Source organism: Coenobita brevimanus, chromosome 21 (genome assembly GCF_032717465.1).
Source record: "Coenobita brevimanus isolate Jiangsu-jjx chromosome 21, ASM3271746v2, whole genome shotgun sequence".
Taxonomy (NCBI): Eukaryota; Metazoa; Arthropoda; class Malacostraca; order Decapoda; family Coenobitidae; genus Coenobita; species Coenobita brevimanus.
The window spans coordinates 25,928,179-25,941,904 of record NC_136974.1 but is presented as its reverse complement, the minus strand read 5'-3'; the positions used below and the strand labels follow the sequence as shown (position 1 = coordinate 25,941,904).

Here is a 13,726-nt window from a genome sequence, read left to right as displayed (position 1 = left end):
ACATCTTGAGTTTCCAGTAATTTATACACTTCTTGTACTTCCACTTTTATATCTTTTATCACTACATTTCTAGTCACTCCCTCCCCTTCCACAAACTCCTTTTCATTAGTGAAAACTGATTGGAAACATTTGTTCATTATTTCAGCCTGCATTGTTGCATCTTTATAGACCTCTCCTTCTGCTTTCAGTTTGGTGATTCCTTTCTTTTGTTTCAGTTTGCCATTGATAAATCTGTAAAACAGTTTGGGTTCATCCTTACATTTGTCTGTTATACCTTTTTCAAAATTCCTTTTTTCTTCTCTGTGTATTCTTGTGTATTCATTTCTAGTTCTTTTATATTTTTCCTATGTTCTGTTATTACCTCTCTCTCTCTCCAGTTGTTTCATGCCATGTCTCTCTCTTTTTTTTTTTTTGCTATCATGCACCTTCTATTAAACCACTCCTTTTTCCTGTTTTCTTTCCCCCTTACTCTTGGTACAAATTTTTCCATCCATCCATCCATCCATTGGCAGACGCCATGTATCCCAAACGGGGTGGTCAAGGGCTTAGAGTTAATTGTTTTACAGGGAGGGGCACTAATCCTCCACCAACCCCACTTGACACGTAGGGATGCCAACAGCATCTGGTGTTCCCAGGCGGTCACCCATCCAAGTACTAACCAGACCCAACGTTGCTTAACTTCGCTGATCGGACGGGAAGCGGTGTACTCAACGTGGCATGGCCGTTGGCAAAATTTTTCCACTAGCGAATTATAGAGGTCTAGAAAGATATCCCACTTCCTCTGTATCTCTCTTGTTTCTCTGAATTTTCTCCAGTCTGCATTTTCAAAAAATTGTCTCAATCCTGTAAAGTTTGCTTTCCCAAAGTTGTATCTTCCCTGCCTACAAAGCTCGACTCTTGGCTCGACATTCCCTGTTATCATCTGGAACTCAGTGACCACATGATCATTTTTTCCTATAGGCCAGAGATATTTCAAACATTCTTTTTCATTGAGTTCTTTGGTAAACAGTAAGTTTAATCTTGCGAGTGTGTCCTCACCTTGGAACCATGTCTCTTCTTTGACCCATTGCATAATCACATTGTTCATTGTTATATTTAATAATATAGTGCTCCATGAATCTTCGCTTCCTCCTGAGTCCCATTCCTACCAGTTCTCCTCTTTACAGTTAGTCACCCATTAAAATTATATTGTTACTTTTCTCGGTCATTTTATGTAAATAACTTGCCATGTCTGACAACATCTCCTGGTATTCATCATCATTCCATGTACTTGTCTTAGGGGGAATATACACTACTGCCATAGCTCTCTTGCTATTCTCTCCAGGTCCTAATTTCATATTTATCCCTTCATTCCTGCCCTCTCCCATTTCCACAGTATCTACATTTATGTTGTTCTTTACTGCTGTCATCACTCCTCCTCCCGCTTTTTCTTTTCTGTCTCCTCTCCACTGTTTGTATTTACCATCTCCCATATGGACATCAATATCTTCTCTTAACTTGGTCTCTACAAAACACATGACATCAGGTACATGTACCCTCAAGAAATCGTTAATTTCAAGCCTTGCCGATATTAAACCATAAACATTAGTATATACCACCTTGAAAATATTTTGATGTTTTTTATTCCCTCTTCTCTCCTTCTCTCTGTCGGTACCACTTCCTAAATTTCTGATCCATAACTCTCCAATAAAACACTGTCTTCTCTTCCTCCGTTCTCTTTTTGTTTTTTGCATTTGCTTCCTTTACTAACTCCTTTATTTTAGCTCTTTCTTCCTTATTTGCATCTCTCCTTATCCAGACATTTTTTAACCCTTCTTTATCTGATAATTTCCATATTCTACTGATGATTTCGTTTACCGTTGCCTGAGACTTAAACTTTACCTTCAGTGGTCTTGCCCCTCCTTCTTCTTACTTTCCTAACCTAAAGACTTCTACAATCTCTTCTTGAGCTTCATTGTTACCCTTCATAACTACTGATATTATTTTTTTAACATTACTCAATTCTTCTTGTTCTCTATCCGATCTTACTGTCATACGTTTTTCTTTTCGTCCTGAAATTATTACATATTTTTTCTTATCTGCTACATTCCTGACTAAAGATTCTGTACTTCCCAGTACCATAACCACTTCCCTCTCCACCTTTTCCTTGCTTTGTTGTTCTATAATCCCTTTCAAATTTACATTTCCTTCCTCCTGAATTTTCTTCCACCCCTTTTGTTGCTCCTTGTTTCCTTAATGTCCTCATCTTGCATCCTTGATTTGGATTCATGCTCATCTAGTTTACTTTTCATCCTGTCCCTTTCTTCTTCCAGCCTCTTATTCTCCCTCTTGAGCTGTTTTATTTCATTAGAGGCAGATTCATTACTCACTTTTAATTCTGTGACTTCTCTTTCTTGTTTGTCACTGCGTGTGCAAACTTTTTCCAGTTTATTCCGTCGAATTTTGATCTCTTTCTCCTACTTTAAGGTCAGTTCCTGTAACTCTCTAATTACTGCCCTTACCTTTTTTAATTTATGGACATTCCTCTCTGCTGTTTTCTCTACTCCTGCTACTCTTGTTTGGTTCAGCTTTGTAATTCCATTTCCCACATCATCTTCGGAGAAGCCCACAAAATCCCTCTCGCCAGTTGTAAACAAAGCATCATCCCTTTCCTCCATGATGCAACCATTTGGAGACTTTGTATTTCCACTATATCTTGTACTCTTTATGACCGAAACCGTGTTTTTTTAACTACATCGACGGAACCACCATTTGCGCACTCATTCACATAATCACAATAGGCTGATCTCTTTTTCATAGCTGATTCAGCGATTATTTCCCCACAATCCCGGAAGAGCTCTGTCTCTGTAGGTAACCTGTGTGTGTGTGTGTGTGTGTGTGTGTGTTTGTATTTACCTATTTGTATTTTCCTGTTTGTTGTATACAGGAACTGAGCAATACTCGTGTTGTCCTGTCTCCATATCCACATTTATCTAGTCTACTTTTACACACATGAATGATTTACGCCTGCACCACCTCTTCGTCTAAGTCGTTCCATATACTTATGTATTTACCTAAAATACTGTACCTTATTGTGATATACAGGAAATGAGTTACGCTCGTGTGATGTCGTCTGTGTTTCTCAATAAGTCAAATTTAACTTTAAACTCGTTTAAATTTTTAGACTGGACGATCTCTTTGTCCAGGCTATTCCACAGGTCTTTACTTCTGTAAGGAAAACTATACTTCTTGATATCCTTCAAGCAGCTTGACTTCTTCAATTTCATTCCGTGTCCTCTTGTTGCTCTCTTCTCCCATACAAACAGATCTTCTCGGTCAATTTTATCTACTCCTATCATGGTCCTGAACACTACAATCATGTCTTCACTCTTTCTCCTTTCCTCTAATTAAGGCAAATCCTGCTTTTCCAGCCTCTCTCTGTATGACAGATCTGCCAGACTGGGGACCATCTTGGTTGCTGTTCTTTGTATTCTCTCAGTCTTGTGTATATCTTTCTTTTTGTGTAGGGACCACATTACCACTGCATATTCTAACCTGGGGCAGATCATGGCCACTATCAATTTTTTCATCATCTCCTCATCCATATAACGAAATGCTACTCTTATGTTAGTCAAGAGTTTATAATTTATGTCTGTCTAACTATCTTGTTAATATGTTTTTCAGGTGCCAACTATCCCGGACCAGCACTCCCAAATCTTTCTCTTCTCTCGCTTTTGTGACTGGTTCATTACCCATGAAATAATTCAGTGATGGCCTCCTGGTACTTTTACCCATTTCCAATATTTTACATTTCTTTGCATTAAATTTCATTTCCCACATCCGGCTCCAATTGTGTATCCTATCCAGATCCTCCTGTGGCATTTTACATTTCTCCTCACCCTCTACCTTCCTCAAGCTCTTTACATCATCAGCAAACAGACTTGCATAATTGTTCACTCCATCTACCATATCATTTACATAAATGAGGAACATTACTGGCATCAACATCAAGCCTTGAGTGACTCCACTTGTTACTTCCCTCCATCCAGACATCCTATCCTTTATTACTGTCCTCATTTGTCTGTCTGTCAGAAAGTCTTTCATCCATTCCAGGAGTTCCCCCTTCAGTCCTCCTTTATACTTTAGTTTCCACATTAGTCACTTATGGGGTACCTTGTCGAAGGCCCTTCTCCAAGTCTAAATACACACAATCCACCCAACCGTCTCTCTCCTGTACCACGTCAATTGCTCTTGAGTAAAAACTCAACAAGTTGGAAACACATGACATTCCATTTCTGAATCCAAACTGACATTCAGCCAAAATATTCATTTCTCCTAGAGATTTTATCCATCTGTCTTTCAGGATTCTCTCACAGAATTTTGCGACCATGCTGGTTAGAGACACCGGTCTATAATTCAAGGGTTCTTCCCTGTTTCCTCCCTTATCAATTGGTACCACATTTGCCCTCTTCCATTCTTGAGGCACTTTGCCCTCTTCCAGAGAACACACAATTAAACTGTGAATTTTATCTGCCAGTTGTTCTCTGCATTCCTTCAGTACCCAATTAGAAATTCCATCAGGTCCTGGGGCTTTCCTTACATCTTCAGTTTCCAGTAATTTATACACTTCCTATACCTCCACTTTTATATCTTTTATCACCAGTACATTTCTAATCACTCCCTGCCTTTCCACAAACTCCTTTTCATTAGTGAAAACAGATTGGAAACATTTGTTCCTTATTTCAGCTTGCACTGCTGCATCTTTATTGACCTCTTCATCTACCTTCAGTCTGGTTATTCTTTCCTTTTGTTTCAGTTTGCCATTAACAAATCTATAAAACAGTTTGGGTTCATCCTTGCTTTTGTCTATTATACCTTTTTCAAAATTCTTTTCTTCTTCTCTATGTTTTCTTGTGTATTCATTTCTAGTTCTTTTATATTCTTCATTTTTCAGAATTCTTTTCTTCTTTTCTATGTTTTCTTGTGTATTCATTTCTAGTTCTTTTATATTCTTCCCTTGTTCTGTTGTTACCTCTCTTTCTGCAATTGTTCCATGCCTTATCTCTCTTTTTTTTTTTTGCTCTCATACACCTTCTATTAAACCACTCCTTTTTCCCGTGTTCTTTACCCCTTACTCTTGGTACAAATTTTTCTACTTCCAAATTATAGAGGTCTAGAAAGATATCCCACTTCCTCTGTATCTCTCTTGTTTCTCTGAATTTTCTCCAATTTGCCTTTTCAAAAAATTTTCTCAATCCTGTAAAATTTGCTTTCCCAAAATTGTATCTTCCCTGCCTATAAAGCTCGTCTCTTGGCTCGACATTCCCTATTATCATCTGGAACTCAGTGACCACATGATCACTTTTTCCTAAAGGACACAAACATTCCAAAGACTCTGTTACATCGGGTTCTTTGGTAAACAGTAAGTCTAATCTTGCTGGTGTGTCCTCACATCAGAACTGTCTCTCTTCTTTGACCTATTGCGTCATCACATTATTCATTGTTATATTTAATAATATAGTGCCTCACGAATCTTCGCTGCCTCCTGAGTCCCATTCCTCCCAGTTCACCTCTTTACAGTTAAAGTCACCCACCAAAATTATATTGCTGCTTTTCTCAATTATTTTTTGTAAATAATTAGCCATATCTAACAACATCTCCTGGTATTCATCATCATTCCATGCTCTTGTCGTATTGGGAACATACACTACTGCCATATCTCTCATGCCATTCTTTCCTGTTTCTAATTTCATATTTATCACTTCATACCTGCCTTCTCCCATTTCCACGGTATCTACATTTATGTTGTTCTTTACTGCTATCATCACTCCTCCCATTTTTTCTTTTCTGTCTCCTCTCCACTGTTTGTATTTACCGTCTCCCATATGAACATCAGTATCTTCTCTTAACTTGGTCTCTACAAAACACATGACATCAGGTTCGTGTACCTTCAAGAAATCGTTAATTTCAAGCCTTGCCAATATTAAACCATCAACATTAGTATATACCATTTTCAAGTTATTTTTGATGTTTTTTGTACCCTCTTCTCTCCTTCTCTCCGTCGGTACCACTTCCTCAATTTCTGATCTACAACTCTCCAACAACTTCTCCTTTTCGTGTTTATAGCCATCCCCCTTAGTTTCCTTCACTTCTAGTTCCTCGCATACCACTTTCTTACTTTCATATCCTTGTGTGTGTGTTCTTACCTAATTGTTCTTACCTAATTGTATCTTTACAGGAATGAGTCAAGGTCGTACTGTCCCGTGTCTTAAACCATATTTATCGTACATATCCTGAAATTTGTGAATTGTTTTGGCACACTTTATTTCATTCGGTAGTGCATTCCACTGATCTCTATTTGGGAAACTTAATTTCCTTACTTCTTTATTCACCTCACTTTTTATGCAGTTTTCTGCAGTGTCCTCTTGCTGATGCATCCCCATACATTAAGTAATCACTTATGTCTATTTTCGCCTTCTCTGATATGCATTTATATAGCATAATCATGTCACTTCATTTCCTTCTTTCCTGTAGTGTTGGTAGATTCAGTTTATTTAGTCTTTCTTCATAGTTTAGATCCCTTAAGCTTGGTACCCATCTTGTAGCGGCCCTTTGAACTTTTTCAATCTTGTCTATGTGTTTTTTGAGATGAGGACTCCAGACTACTGATGCGTACTCCAGGGTTGGTGTGATGAATGATGTTATTATCTTTCTTAGCATGGCTTCATTTATGTATGTAAATGCTATTCTCATATTGGCAAGCAGTGTATACATGTTCCGTACCTTCTCACTGATGTGGTCAGCCAGAGATAGTCTGTTATTGGCAATCACACCTAGGTCCTTCTCTCTTTCTGATGTGTGTAGGGATTTATTTCCTAATGTATAATCCCGATCAGGTCTTTTTCCACTTTTACCAAACTTGATTACATGACACTTGTCCACATTGAATTCCATTTGCCATGTATTACTCCATTCATGAAGTTTATTTAATTCTTCTTGTAGCTCTTTACAAGAGTCTGTGTTAGTAATTCTCCTTTGTATTTTTGCATCATCTGCAAACATATTTAGATAGCTTTCATTTCCAGTGTTACTGTCTGTATCATTTATATATGTCACGGGGTTTTTAAGAGTATGCAATATTAAAGAATATTATTCAATAACACTTGAGAGCAGAACAATGAATTGTCTTGTGAAAATCAAGCAATGATTACTTTATGCCGGCTTACTTCGCTGATTCTCTAAGGACGAGAATATATAAACTTTCTCAACAGTACACAGCAGAGACTAATTATTCACACATGCTGTTTATTAGTACTGTTGGCCTCTGCAGAGAGTGACTCCACCCCTGACAATCAATAACTAATGCTATTAATGATAAACAAGTTCTTGCTGATGCAATTAACTCTTAGATGGCACAACGGATTTGAGTTAATACAAAAGGACTGGCCTAAGTGCCAGTTATGAATAATGCAAAGCTTTTATGCAAGCTAGGAGCTGCAACTAGAATAAGCTTATGGAGAAATAAAACACAAGTTTACATTACATTAAGCTCAAGAAAAAGAACTGTTAAATTTATTTTTTACACAGAAATAAATTTACATTACATTTCAAAATGAATCCAAAATAAGGAGATCGCACTCACTCGCTCACTCAAAAGCTAAACTCTTAAACGTAGGAAAGAACAAAGAGAAATACTGGTCAGAAAAGTGGACTAAGCGGATGACTGGGCATCGTCACTGAGGAAGGACACTGCACACGCTGAGCCTCTAGCCAATCACGCTAGGTGGGAATACAGCGGCGGTGGGAACTAGGCGTCGTTGCTGAGGAAGGACGCTGCCACACACACTACCTGCTTCCACGGCGCGCAAATCTTGACTAATTCAAATTGTGGGAGAGAGAGGCGAGTGTCATGGCCGCACTTGCTAACGGCCAACAAGTGTGAGCAATACACATCCGCAATTCACTTAGCGAAGGTGCTAACATCGCGCACAAGGACGATCACTTATGAAATAGTGAAAAATGTCCTGAAAAACACTCCCGATCGGGTGAATATGTGGCGGTTAAACTGAGTGATAAATACTGGGATTCCACTAGAATTCGCGGTTTCCCACCAATGTTAATGTCACGAGTTAAATCAAATACTCAATTGCGCCAACTCATGACATTACGCCCCATCAAAAATGAAATTTTTTTTCTCAGGAAAAAAAATTTCAATATACATACATATAAATCCTAACTCAGTCACACAAGATTCACAGTGTGGTGTGTGTGTGCTATCCTGCTACAGGAGAAAGTCACAGTCGCCAGTGAGCGAAAAAACCTCGTATTTACATTAATAGAAGCAAGCTTGAGGGTGACGACGGTGAAAAATCCTGTACTCAGGTCAAACTGAGCGAAAAGTTCGCTTCATTTACGTTAACAACTAATTGTTATGTAGCGTGATGTATGTAATACACGGTGTAGGTGTGACGGTTGTGGTGTAACTGTACCTACATGTAAAATTACATAATGCAAATCAATAATAAATGATGACAACAAGGCAGAAGAGAAGAGGTGGCAGCATGCGTCAGGGATGATCAGCTGTTCTGCACGGCAATGCTGCACCCGCCAGCTGCACCTGCGAAAGGAATCAAGATGGAGCATCAAAAGTGTCATTTCTCTCTCTCTCTGCCTAGCAATCAGTACTTATGTCATTATTAACCAGGAAATGTAGTCTTAGGATTCACAAATCTCTCAGGACCCTTGTAGTTTACTGGTTAAGCTAATTTATTAACCAGGAAACATGTCAGTTCTTGAATTGCTCAGATCTCTTAGAACATGTGAAGAGAATGGAGAATGAAAGACTGACTAAGAGGGTGTATGTAGGTGAGGTGGAGGGAGGGAGAGGGAGAGGTAGACCGAGGATGAGGTGGAGGGATGGAGTTGAGAGGTATATGAGGGAGGGGGGGGTGAGTTGGGGGGAGGGTAGTCAAATGGTGGGTGACAGAGCGACTTGGAGGCGTTTTGTCTGCGGCCACCCTTTGCGGCATTAGGGCATCGGGCTATAGATAGATAGATAGATCTTAGAACGGGCAGTTTACTGGTTAACCTGACATTATAAACCAGGAAACGTGTCAGTTCTTGAATTGCTCAAATCTTTTAGAACGGGCAGTTTACTGGTTAACCTAACTCTACAGTTACGATTAACGACAGGAAGCTGAGAATCGCTACGCAATCTCGGGCAGGTCACGTTTTAACACCCACCATGGATGTGAACACTCGTGTGGATATTGTGCATTCTCTGGGAATCCTCAGAGGCCCACAGCTTGAGACGTTCAACAAGGTAATTCATACACAGCCTCGGACTGTCTCTGCAGGGTTCTCAAACTTCCCCCTTAACTTATAGTATACATGTATATACAGGTCCTGGACGTAACGTGTCCTGTGAACCAACGGGCAAGACGTCAGCAATTACTGGTACGCTTTTAACTGGGAACCAGGGTGGTCCTTGGATTACTCAAATCTCTGAGAACGCCTATCGTACGGAACCCAGCATACAACAGTTGCCCGTGTTAGTCAGCAGTTAGCAGGCGAGACATCAGGTCTGCACCTACGTTATCACTTCCCTTGATGTATCTTACAACAAGGTTAAACTGCTGTAAATACAGTGTCTAGCGTGTCAATCTTGCATTAGCCGTCTTGGTCGTGCTGAGACTAGTGAGTGGCATATGATCAGTTTCCAGAGTGAATGGTGCCCCATATAAATAATAATAATATTTCTTAACACCATCAACCACAGCCAAGAGTTCCTTCTCAACAGTACTGTAATTTCTCTCAGCGGGTTTTAGCTTACGGCTGTGGTATGCCATTGGGAAAATTTCACCTTCTGATTCCTGCATTAATACGGCACCTACTCCATCTTGTGAAGCATCAGTGTGCAGTATGAAAGGTTTATTGGAATCAGGCAACTGCAAAATAGGCTCCTTGCACAACATGTTTTTAAGGGCGGCAAATGATCTCTCTTGCGCTGCTCCCCATTCAATGGTGTTTGGAGCATATTTCCGTAGCACCTCGTACAACGGTTGGGCAATGAGAGCAAAGTTGGGGATAACACTCCTATAATACCCCACTAGGCCAAGGAATGCCCTAACTTGTTTCTTCGTCACGGGTCTTGGGGCTTCTCTAACCTTTCTGATCTTGTCACCCTGACACCTGCAGCGATTGTTACCAACAATATGTCCGAGGAACTCCACCTCACTGTGAGCAGTTTTACACTTGCTAGGCTTCACAGTCATGTTGAAACTCTGGAGTCTACTGAAGACAATTTCCGAGAGTCTGAGGTGCTCCTTCAACCTGGCGGAATGAACGAGGACATCATCAACGAACATCTGTACTCCTACAATACCATGGAGCACTTGTCTCATGGCACGATTGAATACTGCTGGGGAATTGGTAAGTCCAAATGGGAGGACTTTATACTGATACAACCCCCTAGGAGTAGCAAAGACAGTGAGCTGACGGCTCTCGGGGTGAAGGGGAATCTGGAAGAATCCCTTCGCCAAATCGAGCTTCGGGAAATATCGTGACCCTGCCAGCTTGGAGAAGATGGCAATGTGGTCACCCATTGGCTCAGCATCCACTTTGGTGATTGCATTGAGCCTCCTATAGTCGCCACAAATCCTGACTCCACCATCCTTCTTGCGGACCACTACCATTGGACTGCAGTAAGGAGATGAGGACTTTTCAATAATACCTGCCATCTCCGTGTCAGCAGTTTCGTTGTCTACTGCGCCCAATAGTCGCATGGGAATCGGACATGGCAAAACCTTTACGGGAGTATCGCTGGTCAACTCAATCTTGTGACAATCAACCTTTGCAAGTCTAGGTTGGTCAGAGAAGACATCAGCATACTGACAGAGCAGTGACCTTATGGCATTCTGATCACCTAATGCTAAGTCAGCATTAAGTAAAACATCTCCGACAGTCTCTTCCTGACGGGACTGAGCAGTTAAGGGCTCGTCATCATAGTCATCAGCTGGGATCACCGTGGCTGCCCCGGTTTCTTCCAGTGGCTGGTCACTATCATCAGGTACTCGTAGGCCAGTCTTCTCGGGGTTTGACTCATGATAAGCCTTCAACATGTTAATGTGAAACCTTTTGCGAAGATTCCCCATCTGAATTATGTACCTGAGGACCCTTCCACTGCGCCAACAACTTGTTCTGGGCAATGGGGAGTAACACCAAGCACTTATCGCCTGGACTAAACTTCCGAAGTTTGGCCTTCTTATCATAATAGGCTTTCTGAACTTCACGTGCCTTGATCAATTCTTCCTTAGCTAACTCACACGTTGACTGGAGGCGATCAGCTAGATCAAGGATGTAGGTGTAGGTGGTCTTGACTTCATGGTCGATTTCTTCATCGTCCCATAACTCGCGAAGGACTTGAAGTGGTCCACGGACCGACCTTCCATACACCATTTCAAAGGGTGAGAACTTCAAGGAGTGCTGTGGGGGTTCTCGATAAGCAAACAGAAGAGGAGCAATGAACCGCGCCCATTCCTTTGGCTGTTCGGCGGCCATGCGCTTTAACATCATCTTGCGAGTCCCATTGAACCTCTCACACAGCCCGTTACACATGGGATGATAAGGCATAGTTCGCAGGCCTCGGATGGACAACAACCTGAATACTTCATTCATCATTGCAGAGGTGAACTGCAACCCTGGTCACTTAAGACCTCTTTGGGGATACCTACACGACAGAACACTTCGATCAATGCCTCAGCAACAGTGACAGCCTCTATATTCTTAAGGGTCACGGCTTCAGGCCACCTTGTGCTGAAATCAACAATAGTGAGGATATACCTTGATCCATCACTTGCCCTAGGAGAGATTGGCCCAACAATGTCAACTGCTACTCTCTCGAACGGTTCAGAGATTACAGGCATTGGTTTCAATGGCGCAGGACGGACACGTCCCAGGTCAGTGGTACGCTGACACACATCACAGGAATGCACAAGCCTTTTTCTTTCCTGTCCCATTCCTGGCCAGAAAAAGTCAGCATGGATGCAGTCAGAGGTTTTCTTTTGGCCCATGTGACCTCCCATGACTGAACAATGACCTAATTCGAACATTGCCTGGCGATACTTCGCGGGAACGATGAACTGCAGTCAAACCTTGCCCTGGGGTGTTTGTGACTCACGGTATAGCCGTCCTTGCTTGCGAAGGAACCTGGCTTGACCTCCCCGTGAATACTTAATCACTTTACCCTCCAGCTTCTTATGCACTGAGGCAAGTGTCGGGTCAGTCTGTTGTTCTTGGACAACGTCTTGACTACGAATCAAAACTTGCGGTGTTGCGACGGTCAACGGGGTGACACGATTCGGAGCCTTGGCCATGGCTCGTGTTACTGAAACAGCCAAAGTCTGAGTAGCAACATCTACAGTGCAACTGTTTTTGACGCCCAGTATGTTGCCGATAATGAGGTCAAACAAGGGTTCTGTCATGACAACAGCAGCTGTCAAGCCAGTATAGAAAGGAGATGCCACCTGGATACGTGCCTCAGGGAACAATCTCACTGACCCATCAATAAGTCTAACTTGGATCTGCTTACCCGTGTACTCGTCGGGCCAAACTAAACTTTGCTCGACAGAGGAACCTGAGGAACCATTATCTCTCAGGACATTTACAGAAACACCTCCCACAAACCCTGGCTGAACAAGAAAGGCAGTGTTAGTAGTGGAAGGGTCTGAGGAGGTAGCAGCCAGTCATTGGTGAGACTGCGGAACAAACGATGCAGCAAATGTGGCGCCCTGAGAACTTGATACCTGAGGGGTCGTGCTTACCATCTGAGGAGCTGGAGCATTGACCACCTGTGGAGGAGGGTTCACTGTCGCTGGGGAACTAGTGAACTGCGGGGAAGTACCTGTACTGGTGGGGTTGGCACCATTGTACGCTTGTTGTGGCATAAGGGCTGCAGTTGCATCCTGCCTCCGATACACTAAAGTTGATTGTCCTGGCTGAGGGTTACATGGTTTGTCCTTGCCCTGGTGCTGCTTGAAATACTGGTACTGCTGCTGGTTAGGGTTCTGCTTATCGTACCGCTTCCACTCAAGTTTCTGAGTGTTTTGCCCCTGGTCCTTCTTCTGCGGTTTTGGACCTTGGCCATTATTCTGAGAACGGCCTTGTTGCTGGGGTTCAGTCTGAGACGGCTTCCCAGATTTATCAGGTTTCCTGTTCCAGGTATGCTGCTTGCGAGTTTGATACCTGTGTGCAGTGAAGAATGCGTCAGCCTTCTTCACCATTTGGCTGGCATCTCTTACCTGGCAGATCTTAAGCTGAGCCATAAGTTCAGAAGGCCACGACTTTTCTAGCTGTGTGCTCAGCATAAGGTCAATTATCCCCTCACATGTGGAAGGAGTTTCATCTTTCTCCATCCACTCATCTAAGTAAGCAGTAAGCCGGTCAAGAAACTGAACGGCAGTCTCTTTTTCCTGTAAACGCGCCCTCATGAACTGACTCTTGGCATCGTCAACTGTGAGACCGTACCCTTTGACGAGTGCGGCCTTCATCATCTCATGTGTGAGATTGTCTTCACGAATTCTGTGGGGAATATCGAGGGCAGTGCCTTCAAACAGGCTAAGAAACTGAAGCCGCTTAGCTGCATCATCCAGCTGGTAAAGTTGAGCCATGTCTTCAAAACGAGCTATGTATGGCTCAATTCGCTCGCCTTCCTTGTATGGGGGAAGCTTGATGTATGGGGTCGCCATAA

General features: G+C 42.1%; 1 protein-coding gene and 1 non-coding gene across 2 annotated transcripts in view; one reads left to right on the top strand and one right to left on the bottom strand.

The window, feature by feature from the left end:
• Positions 1–13,726, top strand: part of Ube4B (Ubiquitination factor E4B) — a 645,009-nt gene that overhangs the window by 313,758 nt on the left and 317,525 nt on the right. The gene's annotated exons all lie outside the window — the stretch shown is intronic.
• On the bottom strand, positions 611–729 carry LOC145392307 (5S ribosomal RNA). The gene has a single exon (XR_013895977.1). It is a non-coding gene; the product is annotated as a 5S ribosomal RNA (ribosomal RNA).